We start from the raw sequence: 19,707 nt of genomic DNA on the forward strand, positions 1-19,707 counted from the left end.
AGAGGCTTCATCCTGCCTGTCTCAAGAGTTGAATTATAATTCTTCCTGGAGAGTCTCAATTCGGTGACAATATTCTCTATCTAATGTTTCAGTCCTATTTATTATTACTTTCAGGGAAAAAAAATCTGGAAAGTCTGTCAGGCACATAGAAGTCTGTGCCCTTCCACTGTTACTGCCATTGCCCCCTCAGGCAATCACGACAGGCAGACCTATCATCTGCCATGTCTAAGGCATGCACCACTGTTACCGGTCTACAGTAATTTATCCAGAGGGGCAGAAGTAGGTGTAGGAGGGAACAAAGAAGAAATCTTCTCTTTTCCAGTATTTTGTTCAATTACAGTTGATCCCATCATTGCTTTAAAGAAATTCATTTCTCTCCCCTCTTATATACATCTATACACATATTACCTGCATACATATGTCTAATGGTCACTAGCCTACCATGGCCCCAGTGAAATTAGGAAAAGATGTTCTTCCTGAGCATGAGACAGGCAAGAAAAGACAAGCTGGATTTCAGCCCCCACTTACCAGGTGCCCTAATGCAATGAACAGTCTGCAAAACCATATACATTGTCCCTGCACATAAACACAGGCATATATAAGAAGCTGCTTCAAAAGTTCATTCATGATGTTCAGGGTAGCCAGGTTATAGCAGCAGTGTTGCCAGCCGCCTCCTGCTGTACAGAACTAGCCTTCCCTGGGACCTGAAGGACATTTTTTCCTCCATGTCCTAAGGATCTCATTTCCTGCATGGCTAAGTGATGATATTTATTCAAAGGAAGCTGTTTACCAGTACCCCTGACACTGCTGTCACTTCCACCTGCAGCACAGATGTGCATTCACATGCTCCAGCTCTGGCTGCCTCTGCCAGTGACAGATAGTGCGTGTGTCCTCTCTCAAAACCCCAACATTACCACACTCCTGGCATCCCTGTCTCATCCTTAATTCTGAAAAGAAGCAATTCCCTCCTTACCCTCAAGGCTCATCCCATTCCCCTCTCAGACAAATAAAATATCCACACTCTTGTTTTTATAGCCATCTACAAAATAAACAATCAGGCACCATTTTATTTTCTTTAATCTAATTGCTCAGTCTTGTCCATGGTCACTTTGTTAAATATGTATATCCTGTTCTAATGTCATTTCTATTTCTAAATTGTCTCAATTTTTAAACAATTTATTCTTGTTCTTAGAACAAATATCTTATGAGTACTTACTGTGTATCAAGCAATATCATATCTTTGGCCTAAAAAAAAAGAATAAAAAGTCTGTTTCCACAGTACAGTCTAGGGGGTGTATAGACAATAAACAAAAATCTGACTCTATAAATAACCATTTAACATTTTATTAATAATCATTTAACATAGTAAAATTATATTTAACTACATGTAGATGATAGATTAGATAGATGATAGATAATGATGATGATGATGATGAGTACATGTAGATGATAGATGATAGATGATGATGATGATGATGATAGATAGATAGATAGATAGATAGATAGATAATAGACGATAGACAAATAGATGTAATGTAGATAAAGATATAGTCTATTATGCAGGATGGAGGAGTTTAATATTTAAGCCAAGATCAAAAGTTAGTAAGAGGGATCAAACCATACGGATAACTGGGATAGTGCATCCAGGCAGAGCAAACAGTGTTTGAAAGCCTCAAGGAATATTCTGGGCTTGTTAGGGATAAGGTAACAGTCTGCCAGCTTAAGCCAATCCTTGTAGGCCATTGTAAGTACTATCATTTTTAACCTGTGTGAGATGAAAACATTAGAAAATCAATGTTGAAAAGTGACATGACTTAAGTCTTATGAGGTCACTCCAGCTGCTGCAGTGAGAATAGACTGCAGGAGGAAATGTGAATCAGTGCGAGTAATTGGGAAGCTACTGCAGGAACAGGCCAAGAAATGATAGTGACTGAATGGTGTAGGTATTGAGAAGTGTTTAGATTCTGGATATATTTTTAAAGTAGAGCCAATAAGATTGGCTGATGGATTAGATGTGGGCCTTCTTTCCTGAGCTCTTCAGCTAGACATCTAACTAACGTGTTTCTCTTCCATTCCACCATTTATTCATTCGGCTTATTGAGTCCTTACCATATGTCAAACACTATGACTATACTATGTGGGAAACGAATAATGCATTGTTTCTTTCCGAGAAGCACACTGTCTATCAGAGCAGAGAGACATAAACAAAAACACTCAAAACATACGAATTATAACATAGAGAAAGGAGGGACTGACTACACATGGGAAGATCAGTGACATTGTCACAGGAAAGATGAAACGTGATTGGCATTTGAAGAATGAGTCAAAGCTGGAGAATAGGAAGAAGGCTGTTCTCTGGTCCATGTAGTAGAAAAGATGGAGGGTTATGCTGAAGCAATGACAGAAAATGTGGGGAAGAGCAGATGGGTTCAAGAAAGATATAACAGGTAAAATTAGTAAAATTTGGTAAATAAACGACATTAAGGGAAAAGATCAAGGTGGAATTAAAAAACTCTAAATACTCTAGTTTTGGTAAGTAGATAGAAGTTGGAAAAAAAGTTTGGGGAAAAGATAACTGCATTAATTTTAGAAATGCATAGGTAAGTTACTTGCAGTAGCTCAAATGGAAGTATCCAGAAGGCAAATGTAAAAGCAGGCCAGTGCTCAAGTAAAGAGAGGAAAAGAATACTAAGGAATAAGCATATACATGGTCATTAAAACTGTTGGAAAGCATGCTATTTACTAGAACATGTGCCAATACATTTTCAAAAAGAGTTCTTATGAGACCATAAATTCATTAACTACACAACTCTCCTCATATTTAGGCCCCAAACTGCAGAATTGCCATTGGTATCCCATACACTCTGTCTTTGCATATTCAATCATGCTTAGCTCCTTTGGGTTTCTTCTTCCTGGGTAGTTCTATTGGATCTCTTTCCTCCATGCACCTTAGTATACTCTCTCATATACATCTGCCAAATCCTGCCCAAATCCTACCCCAGATTTTTCATATGCCACTTCCCTGAGAAAGCCATTTCAGAACTTCCAACCCAGATGCATCCAAGTCATCAGGTTCATCTTGAGCACCTTGTTTTTGTCATCTGAAAAGTGACTACAATAGTAATAACAACCTCATAATACCATTATTAGGATTAAATAAATTAATACATTAAAATGCTTTAAATCATTTTTATTGCATAGTAAATGCTCAATACAGTCTAGCAATTATTGTTGGAGACAGCATACAATAAATGGTTAGCTTCTGTGCTTTGGAAACTGGATCTGTCTCCAGACAAATCAAATGAAATTGAATCCAAATACAGCCACTTAGTAGCTGGATGATTTGGGTTAAGTTATTTGCATCTCTCTAGCTTCTTTTCTTTTCATCTGTAAAATTGTTAAAGTCATGGAGATGTATGATATCTACCAGAACAGTACCCTGATAGTTTTTGGCGATTTGCTTATTTTAAGTTTTATCTCAAAAATCTTAAAATTGTTAGGGAGAAAAATGTTCTTTTCATCTTTTGTGTTGCCTTCATAATCTTTGCTGATTCCTTGCATAAGTTACCTACCCAATAAATATTTATTGTCTTGAATAGAGAAAAAAGATTTTGTGAAGATCCCTTAAATCTAATGTATAAAAGGAAAGGTCAGTTTGGTTTACAACAGTCAAGGAAAATTGGTCTTGACCATGAATTGTATAGGATAAAGAAGAACTGAAGAAGTTTCTTGATTCAAATTTCACTTTTTGTAAAGCTCCTTTCAGTTTTTCAGTTAACCAGAGTGAAAGGAAAAACCAAAATTAGATTTATTACATGAAACTAAGATTCTGCACAGCATTCACCTACTTTCAGGCAATTTGAGAGACGTGAAGAGATAATGGAATAAGTAAACTGGTAAAATAAGAGAAACTCAAATCTAAGTTGTTTCTATGTGAATTAGTTTCACTTACCATATCTTCTATTCTCACTAAAATTTTAAATGGTAATATGTCTTTAATATGGATGAAAATCAAATTACAGAGATAAAGAGACATTTAAAGGCAAATATCAAGAAAGAAAAAAAGAAACTTCTGGAAAGAAATCACCTGCTAGAAACACTTAGGAAATAGCAAATTAGCAAGTGGTAAAATGTGAACTATGCTGAGAACTTCAAGTTATTCAATGATCAAGAAAGTTTTTATAAGAACTTGTTATGCCAGAGTTTTAAAAAATCTTAGTATGTTCTTCCAATGTATATATATATTCCTTAGGAAAAAATACTGTTTTAAGTTTTTTTTGTATTTTTATTTGAAAAATAATACATGAATATGGTAAAAAAATAAAAAAATAAAAAACGTAAATGTTAATCTCCCTTTCACACCACTGTCTTCCCCAGTTCTCTTTCCCCAGAGCCAATAACCATTTTAAAACTCATAAAATCCTGTATAACCTTTGAAAATTGGGAACAGTCTGTATATACCATGCTACTAAGTGCTTTCTAAAATTTAACTCAGAGTCATTCTGCATAATGCATCTAGATTTACTACATTCTGTTTAATAATTGTAAAACATTTAACGTACTTTCATATATTATACAGAACTATCACAATTTATTTACCTACAAAAGGTCCTTACAGATAGGCAATTGAGTTGTTTCTTGTTTCTTGCTTTAATAAACAGTATTACAGTGAACATTCTTGCACCTATCTTGCCATACTTTTATAAGTATAAAGTGTTAGAGTATAATCCTATATAGAATTTCTGTTTCAATGACTGTGTTTAATTTGGCAGTTAATAGTAATGGCTATTTCAAAGAATTTTAACAATTTAAAATCCCACTATTTTTATGAGTGAACCCAACTAACCATAAGCTTACCAACAGGTACTCTGACTCTATATTATCACACATTTGATAATATAATTTATTCTCTGGTTTGTCATTTGGTACTTGAATTAGCTATTGTTTTTATCATACAGAAGTTTTATCATATTTTCCTTTATGAATTTCCTTTATAAATTATATATTCTTTTAACACATTTGTTACTACAAGAGTTTTTCTTAATTTAGTTTTCTTCCAGCTCTTTTGTAATTTTATTTTTAACTTTAATCCATTGATTCAACTGACTTTTATTTTTTATTAAAGAGTGGGCTCAATTTTTTTTCTCTTCGCCCCCGCAAAGAACTAATTAATTGTCCCAATACCAACACCATATATTTCTTGTTTTCACTGAATAATCTATCTTGTCCTCAGCGATTTTATATTGATATTACAAACATATTTGAGTACCTGTATGTGTAGCATGATGATAAGACGATGATGAACACAGACACTATCTTTCCCTGGAGTTCAAATTTTAATGGTGAACATTAGAAAAAAAGTAAACAGACAATAAATAAAATATTGTAATATGTGATTTATAATAATAACTAAAATTTATTGAGAATTTACTATGTACTTGACTCTGTTTCAGGGGTTGTCACCCTACTGCCATGGCCAAATCCAGTTGGCATCCCATTTCCACACAGCTGGTAAGCAAAGACTGAATTTACATTTTTGAAGGACTGTAAAAAAAAAAAGAAAAAAAGGAAAGAACAAACAATATGAAAGACAGATCACATATGACTTGCTAAGCCTAAAATATTAATTATCTGGTTCCTTACAGAAAAGTTTGCTGACCCCTGTTTTAAACCTTTTACATGTATTTACTCATTTAATCTTTACAATTTACCCTTGAAGTAGTTAATATTATTAAATAATATTTAATTCCTAACGTTCTTTCAAGAGAGAAAATAAAACACAAAGAGGTATCTTATAATTACCATAGGAGAAATAAAAAGAGCACAGAATTACTAAATGAGGGTGGGAAATGAGGAAGATTTCTTATGAGAAAAAGAAAAAGCCAGACTTACAAAGGAAGAAAAACCATGGCAGGCAGATAGAGGGAGTAAGTTTAAAGAACCTGAAGCAATTATAAGTTTGGTATATTTAAGGAACTTGAAGATAATCAGTGTGAGTGTAATGAGGTGAGCTAAGGAAAAGTAGAAAAGTTTGAAGGCACAGTACAGATCAGATCATGTATCAATTTGTAGACCTTATAAGAAATTTGTGTTATTAATGAATGTATGGGAAGCCATTGAAATATAAGAAGAGGGGATATGAGGTGAGCTAATTTATGTTAAGATAACTTTTGTGGATGTATAAAGAATGGAATACAGGAAGACCAATTTTGATAGAGTTGTAATAATCCTGGAAAAATATTATGATAGGCTGAACTAAAGGGACAGTAGTAAATTAGGGCAAAGGGATAAAGAAATAAAAGAATTTGTTACAGGATTATATTGGGGATGTGAAGAAAAAGAAATAATGCTATCTTTCTGGCCTGAGTAATTAATTGGATGGATGGTAATATTCTCCACTGATACAGGTAAGACACAAAAGAGTTTTCTGAGAAAAAAATTAAAATTTATTTGATTGACATGTGGAGGCCAAGATCACTTGTGAGTCTAAGTAGAAAAAAAAAAAAAGCAGAGTCCTAGGTCAATCTCTGAGAAGCTCAAGCATGTAGTACTTGGATAGACCACATGAGCCAGGAAAGGAGATGAGAAGCAAACGAATAGAAGGAAAGACAGTGGAAACCAGGAGAGGAGAATGTTTCAAGGAGGAAGGCAGAAACATTTGTTGCTGTTGAGTTGGATAGAGAAGACATAGGGCCAGCACACACTTCTGAGTCCTACCCTGAAGGACAGAGCATGACTAATCAAGGCCAGCTACCTTACTCTGTCATGCTCTTCATTAATAGAAAGAGGGATGTCAGGATGTCAATAGGAAGTCACACAAACCACTTTGCAGTGTCTATCTCAAAAAATTAGGTACTATAATCAACATAATTTTATGAACTGAGAAACAAAATCAAATAAATTTTAAAACAAAATAAACAAAACCCAAAAACACTTATGTAGAAATTTCTCCTCATAACAGGTTTCTGTGAAAGATTCTGGAATGTGGCTCCCTGTTACCTCCCTCTTCCCTTCCAATATTATGTTTAATATACCTGCCTTTTCAGTGTTAAACAGCTTCTTGGATATATAAGCAGCTGGGTGCCATTGAGGCCAGGGGCTTCATTGGGATTTCAGCAAAGAGAACCGGTATGATGATTTCTCTGACATGAGCAGATTAATGTCAAATTCTGGGAAGAGCTTGGACTTCAGAGACCTGGATTCCTGGGGGAAGATCACCAGTTTCCTCTTAATGTGCTAGTTCTTCTTGGCTCTTAAGAGGCCAAAAAGATGGTAAAAAGATAGTCATCTCAGCTTCTAAAGCATGGAGGTTACTGGCAACTTTTCCCTGTGTACCTCAGCAAAGGATTGAGACCTACCACTTTAATATTCTTAACATTTCTCTCACGCACGCTTGCTCGCGCACTCACGCTCACTCGCTCTTGTGCTCTCGCTCTCTCTCTCTCTCTCTCTCTCTCTCTCTCCCTTTCTCTCTCTCCCTTTCTCTCTCTCTCTCTCTCTCCTCTCTCTCCTCTCTCTCTTCTCTCTCCTCTCTCTCTCTCCCTTTATATTTCTCAGCCTCTTTACACATACACATGCACATACACACCTCCCATTTAAAAGTTTACTTCATTGTATTCTAACAGCCATTGCTATTGCTGAGATATCTGATGCCACGCTCATATTTATTCCTGGGCAGTTAATCCTTTTTTTTTTCCTCCCTGAAAATATTACAGAATTTTCTCTGTGCACCTATTCATTAGATGTTAGTCATTAGACGAAGGCTTATATTAGCTTTTCCATTTGAAAATGTGTATTTTAGCCCAGGAAAATGTGTTTTAGATTATCTCCATCCCTTTATCATTACTATTCTCTTCTCTTAAACTTCATCCTAAATAAAATTTGATGTTTCTTGATTCATTCTACAGATGCCTTTGCTTTTTAGTTCTTATTTTCTCTTTGTTTCTGTCTGCTATGTTAGTAGCTATTGCTGTGCAACCAATCCCCCTAACTCAGTAACTTAAAACAATAATTATTTATTATTGTTCCAAAGCCTGTGGATCAACTGGGCACTGTTTCTGATCTCAGTTAGATTCATACATATTTTGTGGCTATTTTCAGGATTGGGGCAGAAAATGTGCACAATTCGTCTCTAACAACTTTTCACATGTCAGATGACAAGGAAGCTATTAAATACAAGTAGGATGTTAAAAGAACTGAAAAGCCAAGTTAACGATGCTTCCAATGGCAAGATGAGACAATGTGAACATCAATAAGCGTGATAAGCACAATGCATTGAAACACAATTTGTTTAAATCCTTGAGCACATAATGATACCTAAACAAAACAAACAAAAAACCCCAACCTAATCAATCGCTAATAAATGATATTAGGGAATAACTATTTGAAAACTAGAAAATAAATATAAAACATAAAGTATTTATCATGTCTTTCCTATACAAACTATATCTCTATAAGACAAAATAATAACTGAAGTGGCATTTCTCTTCAGACAGAATTCCAACAAATAATAAGAAATGGTGAAACTGAAATATCACCATTTTGCAACTCTTAGTGAATTAATGATTTAAGTAACGAGCGTCAGTAGTTGCTAACATTACCAAAAAAGACAGGCAAACCAGACTATTCAATAGTCTTGTCAAAAAACAAGCCCCTAAGTCCAACTCGATTTACAGAAAATACAGAGGAACATTTTAAACTACACCATGTGAGCATAATCAACAAAGTCCAGACAATGGGAAATACTATAAGACAAATGTTACAATTTCTTCAACGAATAAATTACAAGGGAAAAAAGAAAATGAGAGGGAGTATAAACTAAATTATGATCTTTAGGGATATATACTTGCTGATAAAATTACAAAGAAAAGCAAAGAAGTGTTCACCATAAAGTTGCCATAGTGGCTACTCTGGGAGGGAGGAGACTGTGTTTGGAAGGGAGCACCTGGAAGGTGTCTGGTAGCTACAAAGGTCTATCCACTGCATGGGAAAGGGAGGTGGTTAAAGGGTAGTCAAATTATGGTAATTGATTAAGCTACATATGTGTTTAGGTGGGGTTTTTTTTTCTGTATTTCTATTAAATTTAACAATAAAAGAATTCTTATAAATAAATTCACTAAGCCTTCCATTTCCAATTTGTAGTGGAATAACCTGTGTCAGAACAACACTTTCTATCAAGAGCAACTAGAAAAGGCAGATTAAACAAACAAACAAAAGCCTGTTCATAGGCATCACAAGAGCTAAGGATTTTAGAACCCTACAGACCCTGGAGAGAGGGAAAGTGGTTACGTTTAGCCCAAATTTCGGGACACTGCTTTTCCTTCAAGTACTTACTGATTAAACTAGAAATCAAATAACAAATATGTAAATATGTAGAAAAAGCATAACTATCGGAACTGAAGTAATGAACTTTTAAAGAATATTATGAAGTTAAAAAAGAAATTACACTTGATATTAAAAAGTATTTTAACTAAATTAAATATCAAAGCTTGTGGGATGCAGCCAAATCAGTACAATGTTCAATGGCTTTAAATACTTATCTTATAAATGAAGAAAGCCCACAGATTAATGCAACCTAGAGCTAACTCCTGACAATTTGTAGAAATTAGACCAATCTACCCAGGACCACTTCTTCCAAAGGGCTGATGATCTGGCAGATGTCCTAACAGTCTTGCTGGGAAAGTACTGTAGTCTTAATCTTTTTCAGGATACAAAGCAAAAGTGTAATGATACAGTCGAATTAATGGGGAGAATTTTTTTTCCAGTTATATAGGGTATTTCAGAAAGAGCTGCTTTAGGAAACAATGGACAAGAAACATTTCCCAGTCTTTTCCTATAATTTTCACACAAGATTTGTTCCAACTGGAATCTTAAATATTTCATAGTTACCCATCTTTATTTCATAGTGCTTAATTCTTGTGAATCCAAGAACAATGAGATAATAACTTCTATTTGCATGCAAAATTTTTAATTATTACTACAAGCAATCATTGTTTTAAAAAATATTTTTCTAGAGGAGGATTATAAACCTTGCTTAGTTCATGAGCACTTCTATTTCTTTGTAGGAGTATTCTGTATGGAAGCCTTTGTATAGGCAATCATTAAAAAGTGACGTTATTTCTCTTCTTAAATATGTGTTTAATCTGACCTGGGCAGTCTGAATGAACTTTTTCTTTTCCTGATGAAGTCCATCATCAATTAAACCTAATAATCAGAGCATTAATCTCACAATAGTATTTGTCATTATGCCATTATCAAGTCTACTGAATACCCTTTAGCAGAAATAATTCAATCTTTATAACTCTTTAATGAACTCCGAATATTAGCTCTAGTTTGAATTTGAATGGGCATTAGGATACAAAAGACTGAGAATGACAAGCCAACAGTAGATGAAGAGGGGCTTCTCAGAAGCTAAGACTATAAAAAAAATTCCTTGATATTTACAAACTTGAAAGATGCAAATTGAAAGAGATTTAAACCTGAGATCCCAAAAGCACACAAATATTCCACTGGTGACAAAATCAGACAGAAAATCAGCTGCCTCCTCATGGCACTCCTGTTGAACTTTTTGAGGGTACTACAATTTCTAATTTCAGCATTAACAGGAAGAAAATAAAATTTAATCTTATATAATTATGATAATGATAATTTAATATTTCTGCCATCTGGATGTAAAATTTGGAATTACTGGGATGGTTTTAATTAAACCCAAAAATAATGTTTAACATGACTAATGGCAATTGCCTTGTGATAGGCTAGCATATAAATCAAAATCCAACCACTCTTAAGAAGTATTTAAATGAAGTTAAAAGGCGAGTGGAAAATAAATTTCTGTGCCAATATGTAACATAAAAAGAATAAGTGAGTAAATTAATATCAGACAAAAGGAGATTCAAAGCCAAGAGTAAAAATGAAAACATAGACTATATCTTTAAAATGTAATCTTTCCGAAAATAATATATAGATTTAATGTAATTTTAATTAGAAACTAAATATTGATTCAGTTTCTGTTACTGCTATTAATAATATATCAAAATTAGTCTGAAAAGCTTAATGAATAAAAATTACCAAAAACATTTGGGAAAAAAAAGAATCATAAAAGATGACTTGCCATATAAGATATTCAAAACCTATTATAAAGTTAACAATAAAAATGTAAACATAGTATTGACAAGCAGGTCAATAAAATAAAACCAGAGTCCAGAAATAGATGTACTAGATCTGGAAAACATAATATATGATAGAAGCACCATCTTAATTTAGACGGAAAATTTCTTTTTTTAACAAATAATACTGGTATAATTAATGATTCACCTAAAATAACCAAAAACTTATATACTCTGTTTCATATAATATAAAAGTAACTCCTCAATAGATTAAATCTAAATGTAAAATAATAATAAAAATGTTAAATTTAAGAGAATATTTGAAAACCTTCGAATGAAAAGAGTCCTTTAACATGATACTAAATCCAAGAGGAAAGACTGATAGATTCAACTACTGAAATGTTTGTAATGATAACACCATAAATGAAGTCCAGAGAAAAATATAAATACATAATTTTTTGCAAAGTATATGATTAATTTTCTAACTACCTACAAAATAAGAAAATAACAGCAGTCTGATAGAAAAAATATATGAGAAAATGCAAATCACCCTGAACTTAAGAAAACATGTCGAACCTCTTTAGTAGTCAATAAAATGTAAATAAAATAACAAAGAGACACCACTTTATATTCATTTGCTATAAAAAAAAAAAGTTTTTTAAATGATAACATTCAATATGGCTGAGTGAAGAAATGCTGGCTGATGGAATTGAAATACACAAATAAGAAGCAATAACTTAGGAATTGTTCAAAATTGAAGAGTAAAGAAACAACTAAATTCAGAACATGATTCTGAACTGAATCCTTTTGCTATATAGGGCATTATTGTGACACCTGGCAAAACTTGAATCAGGAATAGATAGTGGTATCTATCTATTCAGTGTTAATTTTTTGATACCCATGGTTGTATTTTAGTTATGTTGAAGAATGACCTTGTTTGTAGGAAATGTAGGCTAAATAGTCCCTATCTCGGGCTATAGGGACATCATTTCAGCAACTAAGTTATTTGTTCTGTACTTGCAACTTTTCTCTAATTTTTAAATTGTTTCACATAACCACACACAATACTCTTTAACACAGAAAACTTTTAGAAATCTATTTTACAAAAATATAAATCAGAATAGACAGTTATTTTCTAGTGGGGATTAGAAAAAATCTATATAGCTATCAAAAAATCTAAGAATTAATTAAATTATCATACATCTATATTATGTAATGCTTTATAGCCATATGAATGAATTAAAACTATTGTTTAATTTCCACATCTGACCATGTATGGCCTTAGAGAGGGTCAATGAAAGGAGAAGGCTCTGCTGAGTGTGGCTGTAGTCATGATGAAGGTGCATTGACCTATAGGGTAATTATGCAGGCAAAGAGGAAGATGCTAACAACCCATACTCCTGGGCACAAAAATGCTCCAAGAGCAAAATTATGTTTTTTATTCCAACAAATTATATGGGAAAAAAATTTGGTAGTAACAAACTAAGCCCACACAACATAATGTAGTTATATTTCTTAAATCAGAAATTTTTAGACTGCCGCAACATAATTGTGTGTTCCTGTTATTCAGAGCCATTCATTCCAATAAAATCAGTAATGTCCTGCAAGTGTTGGTTCTAGACATTTGCTTATTTTATTAAAGTTATGGTCTCCACAAGACAAATGAGAATGATGAACTTAAGTTAATTCTGAGCTGGAAGCTGAGGTAGCAATGCAGAAAAAAATGTTGTTTAGCCTTGAAAAAATTACGATTCCTCTTTTTATAATAGACTGTTATTCTTTAAGGAAACTCTAGTTTAAATATTTGTCAGTTTCAAGACTTAGCATGTTGATTTTGGTGTCAATGAAATTTAGACGATAAGGGAAAGAAAACAGGTTTTACAAACAGTTCGATGACCTGCTCGTGTAGGTACTATGTTTATCAGGGCCACACCAACAAGAGGACATTTTACATTCAGATAATATCAAAAAGGATTAGGGGGAAAAACAGAATCAGCTCTCTAGGATCAGAAAAGAATTCATACAAATTTAATCTAAACAAATTAAATTTAAAAATCAATTTATTAGATATTTAAGTTAATGAGAAATCCCACATCCTTCCTTTTTACCCTTCTCTACCATACATCAGTTTGGAGCTTTCACCCACTTGAGTGCATTTGGGAATTTGAATTACAGCATGAGAAATGCTGGTCTTGACAGGATGTGCCCAAGACCTAAGAGCCACTTGAGCTTTATTTACATTTATTCTAGATTGATCATCAGCCTCACAGCTCGAGTTTTTACTATAGTATACACTCTTGACAATGGCTTATTTGGCCACTTTGAAAAATAGTGTCGCCATTTATCTCTAACAAGTCTGTTCTGGGATTCAGATGCCTGAGAAAATGTGCTTCCTCTGTGGGAAGAGACACAACAGCAAAATTATCAGAGTAGGCATTGGAATACTCCATATTAATTTGTTATAATTTATTTCTGCAATGATATGTTAAATATTTATCACTAACTGTGTTATGTTAAGCAAAAGGAAATATATGCAAAATTCTGACCCTCAAAGGACCTATTGAGAAAACTTTCTGGATCATTCCCTAACCCAGAACTTTCAGCTCTAGGTGTGTTAACTACTGGGTTTTGCACTATGTTCTGATATAAGGAACAAAATATTTGGGGTTTCTGCTCCAACCACTTGATATGGGCAAGGTTTTAATTTTCATTGTTTTCCTCTTCAAATTACCTTGTAAATTTCTCAAAAATAAGAATTATCCAATGTAATATAATTCCTTTATATCCCACTACCATATCCCAAACACAACATGTGCACATGCGCACACACGCATACTCCTCAATAGTGATTGTTATGATGAACTGCTCAGTGTAAATGTAAAATGATTTCTCATTAACTTGGCCTTCAAGTTTCCACACTTTTTTGATGCCTAACTTCTTTTATTAGGAATGTCAAATTTAAACATCAATTTTTTGCAGACTGTCAATTTTCAGTCTAATAAATATCAGTTCAATAAAGATAAGATCTTTCTTAACACTTTTTATTTCTAAATTACAGGTGTCATACAGTATTCTATTAGTTTCAGGTGTATAGCATAGTAATTAGACATTCATATAACTTATGATGTGATCACCTCAATAAATCTAGTACCCATCTGACACTGTACATAGTTATTACAATATTATCGACTATATTCCTTATGCTATACTTTACATCTCCATGACTATTTTGTAACTACCAATTTGTACTCCTTAATCTATTCCCCCTTTTTTACCCACCTCACCAACCCCACTCCCATCTGGTAACCCTCAAAATATTCTCTATATCTATGATTTTTTTTTGTCTATTTGATTATTTTGTTCTTTAGGTTCCACATGTAACTGAAATCATATGACATTTGTCTTTGTCTATTTTGGCTTACTCCACTCAGCACAAACCCTCTAGCTTAATCCATGTTGTTGCATATGTAGATTCCATTTTTTTAATTAATTAATTAATTAATTAATTAATTAATTTATTTTTATTTATTTTTATGGCTGAGTGATATTTCACTGTGTATATGTACCTCCTCTTCTTTATCTGTTCATCTGTTGATGGATACCCAGGTTACCCCCATATCTTAGCTATTGTAAATAATGCTGCTATGAACATATGGATGCACAAGTCCCTTTGAAGTAGTATTTTGTTTTGGGGGGGATAAATACCCCAAAATGGGATCACTGGGTCTTTCTTTGTCTCTTGTTATAGCCTTTGTTTTAAAGTCTATTTTGTCTGAATATAAGTATTGCTATCCCAGATTTTTTTTTCATTTCCATTTTCATGAAATATCTTTTTCCATCCCTTTACTTTCAGTCTCTGTGTGTCTTTTGATCTGAAGTGAGTCTCTTGTAGGCAGCATATGTAAGTGTTTTGTTTTCTTATCCATTAAGCCACCTTTTATGCCATCTTGACCAGAATCCAATATAAAATTTCTAAATTAGTAATTATTGAAAGAGATTAAACAGTTACTCTTTCTCCACAATGAGAGGCTCTTACACTCGGCAACAACACTTAGTTTTGTAAAAGGGAGAATCTTCTTATGCGCTTGCCCTGTCCTTCATCCCACCTCCCCCTAAACTTCTTTACACAATGTAAAATAGTCAGTAAACATAGGCACATAGTTAGGATAGAGCAAGGACCATGTTGGTATACTCATGCTCTTTTTTCATCATAGAAGAATTTTACACAATTAAATGTATATATATTTATTGTATACCTTATATATCAGTTTTTAGAACTACCATTACAAAATACTACTGACTAGATGACAAAACAGGGGTCCCCAACCCCCAGGTCGCAGACTGGTCTCAGTCTGTGGCCTGATAGGAACCGGGCTACACAGCAGGAAGAGAGCAGCAGTCAAGCAAGTGAAGCTTCATCTGTATTTTCATCCACTCCCCAGTGCTAGCATCACCACCTCAGCTCTACTTCAGACCATCAGGCATTAGATTCTCATAGGGCACCGGTCCCTGGTGCCAAAAAGGTTGGAGACTGCTGACTTAAACCAAAGAAATTTATTTTATCACAGTCTGCAGGCTGGAAGTCCAAGATCAAAGAACTGATAGGGTTGGTTTCCTCTGAGCCCTCTTTTCTCTGCCTTATGGGTAACTGTCTTCTGGCTGACCGAACATGGTCCTTCTTCTGTGCACATGTATTCCTGGTGCCTTTCTGTGTGTCTTGGTCTGTCTCCTCTTTTTTTAAGGATACTGGGCATATTGAATTAGGGCCAACCTTACACAAAAAAATCTCATTTTAACCTACTTACGTCTATTTGGAGTCATATTCTGAAGTACTGGGGTTAGGTACTTCCACATATGAATTTTTAGGGACACAGTTCAGTCCATAGCATCATACTAGCAGCTATTCAAAGGATGTAAAGATGAGACAGTCCCTGGTTTCAATGACCAGAGCATACACTCTAGCAGTGAGATAAATCAATAAACATAATATTAGTGAAAATATTAGTACAATAAAATAAAATATGCAACATATTAAGGTTCAAAAAAGGGATTATACTAATTTGGAAGTGTCAGGAAAGGGTTTATGGAGCAGGTGGCATTTGAAGATGAGCCTTGAGGAATCCTGGGGAATGGGAAATGAAGGCAGGACATTAATTAAATGCTTTATGAGGTTTTAATATTTAACACATTCTTTAGGTTGATAGTTTTGTTCACATTTTTAAAAAAAGAACATCAATATTAGATCATTTAGTTATGAAACAATTTTAAAATAAAATGTCAGGATCTACCTTATTCTAATTTCTCTGATATTAAGGGTTGAGAAAGAAGAAAGAATACTGTAAAGAAAGCCCAAAATAAGTTTATCAAAGTATTTCAAGAGCTATTTAACATGAAAAAAACTATAAATATAACCCACTCAATAATATATTTTTTAAATCTCATGATTGCTATAAATAGAGACCGACAAAATTATTTAATAATTCAACTTTATTTTTTATTAAATTTATTCTTGGTAAAATAGAAAGAAATTTAATATAATAAGAGAAATATATTAAAAATATGTAGCAAAAAAATATGTAGCAAAAAAAATATGTAGCAAAAAAAATAAGTAGCAAAAAAATATGTAGTCCGAATATTGAAACTTTGGAAGCAGTCTCATTAAAATCTAGAAAAAGATGAGTTTCTATTCAGCTTTTTCCTGGATATACTGGCCAAAGCAGTTATTCAAGAACAAGAAATAAAAGGCATAAACATTGGAGAGAAAGATAAGATTGATGTAGTTAGTATTAAAAAAAATGTTATTAGAGGAAAATAGAGATATGGAAAAGAGAAGGAACACAGAGGTGTATTCAGCTGTTTTGTTAGGATTTTGGTTCATAGGTTGGCTGGTGGGGTGTTTTTTTTGGTTTTTGGTGTTTTTTTTTTTGTAGTTTTGCATCATTTCTGACATATATACTGAATACATTTGTATATTAAACATTACAAAATAATCTTAAGTATACAAAATAGGAACTTTTATTCCAACAACAAACTAGTGCTTAAAAGAATTTTTCTAAAATGATCTCCATAAAATGCCCATTTATGTGATGTGATCAAAATTTGGGATTATGTATACATAACAGTTTTAATGATGTCTTTTCCAACACTTAGTTCTCTTAAAAACACAATTGCTAAGTAAAAATAAGCTACTGAAATAATTTATGTATAAACTATTTCATACATAATAGAATATGTATACTCTTATATAGCTTTTCTCAATTAATCACATTGGATCTCTCAACCTATTTTTTTTTCCTCTTCTATCTTGGTCTAGGAAGAATTTCTAAACTTGCTACCCATTCTTAGGGCCATGTGAAATGGGCTACTAGAAAGAAAGCACAATAGCAAAATCTTTCCTCTGGATTTTCTGCCCAAATAAGTATGTTCTGTGTGCCTAAGTGGTATGGGATCACCAGAAATGAAGCTTTCATTTAGGATTTAGAAAGACATAGTTACCAAGTCTGCTGAGGAATAAAAGGGACTCAAGTAACAGCCCTTCCTGTGCTTTTCTTCTGTCACTTGGAGATGCCACTTTCTGCAACTTGTACTTATTAAGAACTTTTTATTTACCAGGCAATGATCTGGCATACATTATAAAATAATGTACCCTATCTAGAAGGACAAACAAACAACAATTACGTATTAAAGTCGGATGAGTGCTGGGATCGAAATGCTAAGGAAACACAGTAAAGAAGCAACTTTTCTCTAACTGAAAGAGTTAGAAGAAAAATACTTAGACTATTAATGAGATGTTGACTGTAAGGATTTTATACATGCTTGTAGTTAGTAGAATAATGCCCCTCAAATCTGTCCACACCCTAATCTCTGTGAATAATTTATATTACATGACAATGGACATTAGGGATGCTGATGGAATTAGTATTGTTAATCAACTGATCTTAATAATAATAAAGAAATTACCGTGAATTATCCAGGTGGGCCCAATGTAATCACAAAAGTCCTTTAAGTGTGAAAGAGGGAGGCAAAAAAAGTCAGTCAGAATGATAACAACATGAGAGAGACTCAACCAGCTGTTGATGACTTTGAAGATAAAAGGAGGCTATGTGCCAAGGACTGTGGGCAGTCTCTAAATCCTAGAAAGTCAAGAAATGGATTCTCCTCTAGAACTCAGGCTTGATTTTAGCCCAGTGATACCCATTTGGACTTCTGAATTGCCTGAACTGTAAGATAATACAAATGTATTGTTTTAAGCCACTAACTCTGTGGTAATTTGTTATAGCAGTCATATAAACTAATAAAATAACCCTTATCAGGTTAAAGTTTGGTTGATTCCTAGCTTTCTGATAGTTTTTATCATGTTGAATTATTAAAATGTATTTCTTTATCTAGTAATATAACTATATTGCTTTCCTTTTTAGCCTTTAAATGGTGAATTATACTGACAGCTTTCTGAATATTGAACTAGCCTTGCATTTCCAGTAAAAACCATGCTTGGTCGTAGTGATTATATATATATATAGCTATATTTGATTTATTAATATTTTGTTCCAAGACATTTGCACTTATGTTTATGGGAGCTATTCACATGTAGTTTCTTTCCTTATAAGATCTTCTATTTTAATATCAGGAGAATTAGGTGGAATGAGAAATATAAAAGATTTTATAGAATCGATAGAATTCCCCCCATAAAAATCTATGCCTGAGTTTTTCTGAGTACTCTAGTTGCTTTTGGTATTATGTCTGTAGATTTTAGTTTTAATTAGTTTAACTAATTTAGATATGCTGTAGTAGGCTTTCTCAATATTTGCTGGTACTAGAAGACTATGTGTAGCATTTGGTTTGGTTTGATTCATGCTTGATATAATGTGCTTCTACTATCTGGGAATGTGTACCTTTTATTACTTAATGAAAATTTTTTGTCATTATTTTTTCAAATATTGCTCCTCTTCTTCTCATCTTATTATCTCTTTCTGGCTCTCCAGTTAGATATGTTAGAACTTTTTATTCTGTTCTTATCTCTTAGCTACTCTATCAATTTCGATTTTCTTGTACATTTAGATAATTTTTTCATATATATCTTCCACTATGATATTTTCAATTTAATTCTGTCTACTCTGCTGCTAAATTCATCAATTTTTAAAATTTCAATAGTTATATATTTTATTTTATGTATAAAATAAAAGTTAATTTTATTTGTTATCATGATGTATATATCTATACATCTTATATACAGATATATATCTATATAGATATATAAGATTATGTGTGTGTATAGTTAGATAGATAGATTCTATTGGGTCTATTTCTCCAGAGAACCCTAAATGATATAGTTATCAAATATCTGGACATTTCTATAGTTTCTTATTAATTACTATTTTTGTCTCATTTTTATTTTGGTAAACAATTCCAATACGGAAATTTAGAATTGTGTCCTGATACTTGAAATTTTTTAATCTTAGGAAATTCAAATATGTTGTTTATTGTTTTGTTGACTCTATTCCACGGTGATTTGGTTCCCTGTGTATAGGATGATCTTTAATTGTGAGCTCATATTTGATTTTTGCCAGCGCATTACCCATATAATAAAATTTAATAAATAATA

Source organism: Pteropus alecto, unplaced genomic scaffold (assembly GCF_000325575.1).
Source record: "Pteropus alecto unplaced genomic scaffold, ASM32557v1 scaffold20, whole genome shotgun sequence".
Classification (NCBI taxonomy): domain Eukaryota; kingdom Metazoa; phylum Chordata; class Mammalia; order Chiroptera; family Pteropodidae; genus Pteropus; species Pteropus alecto.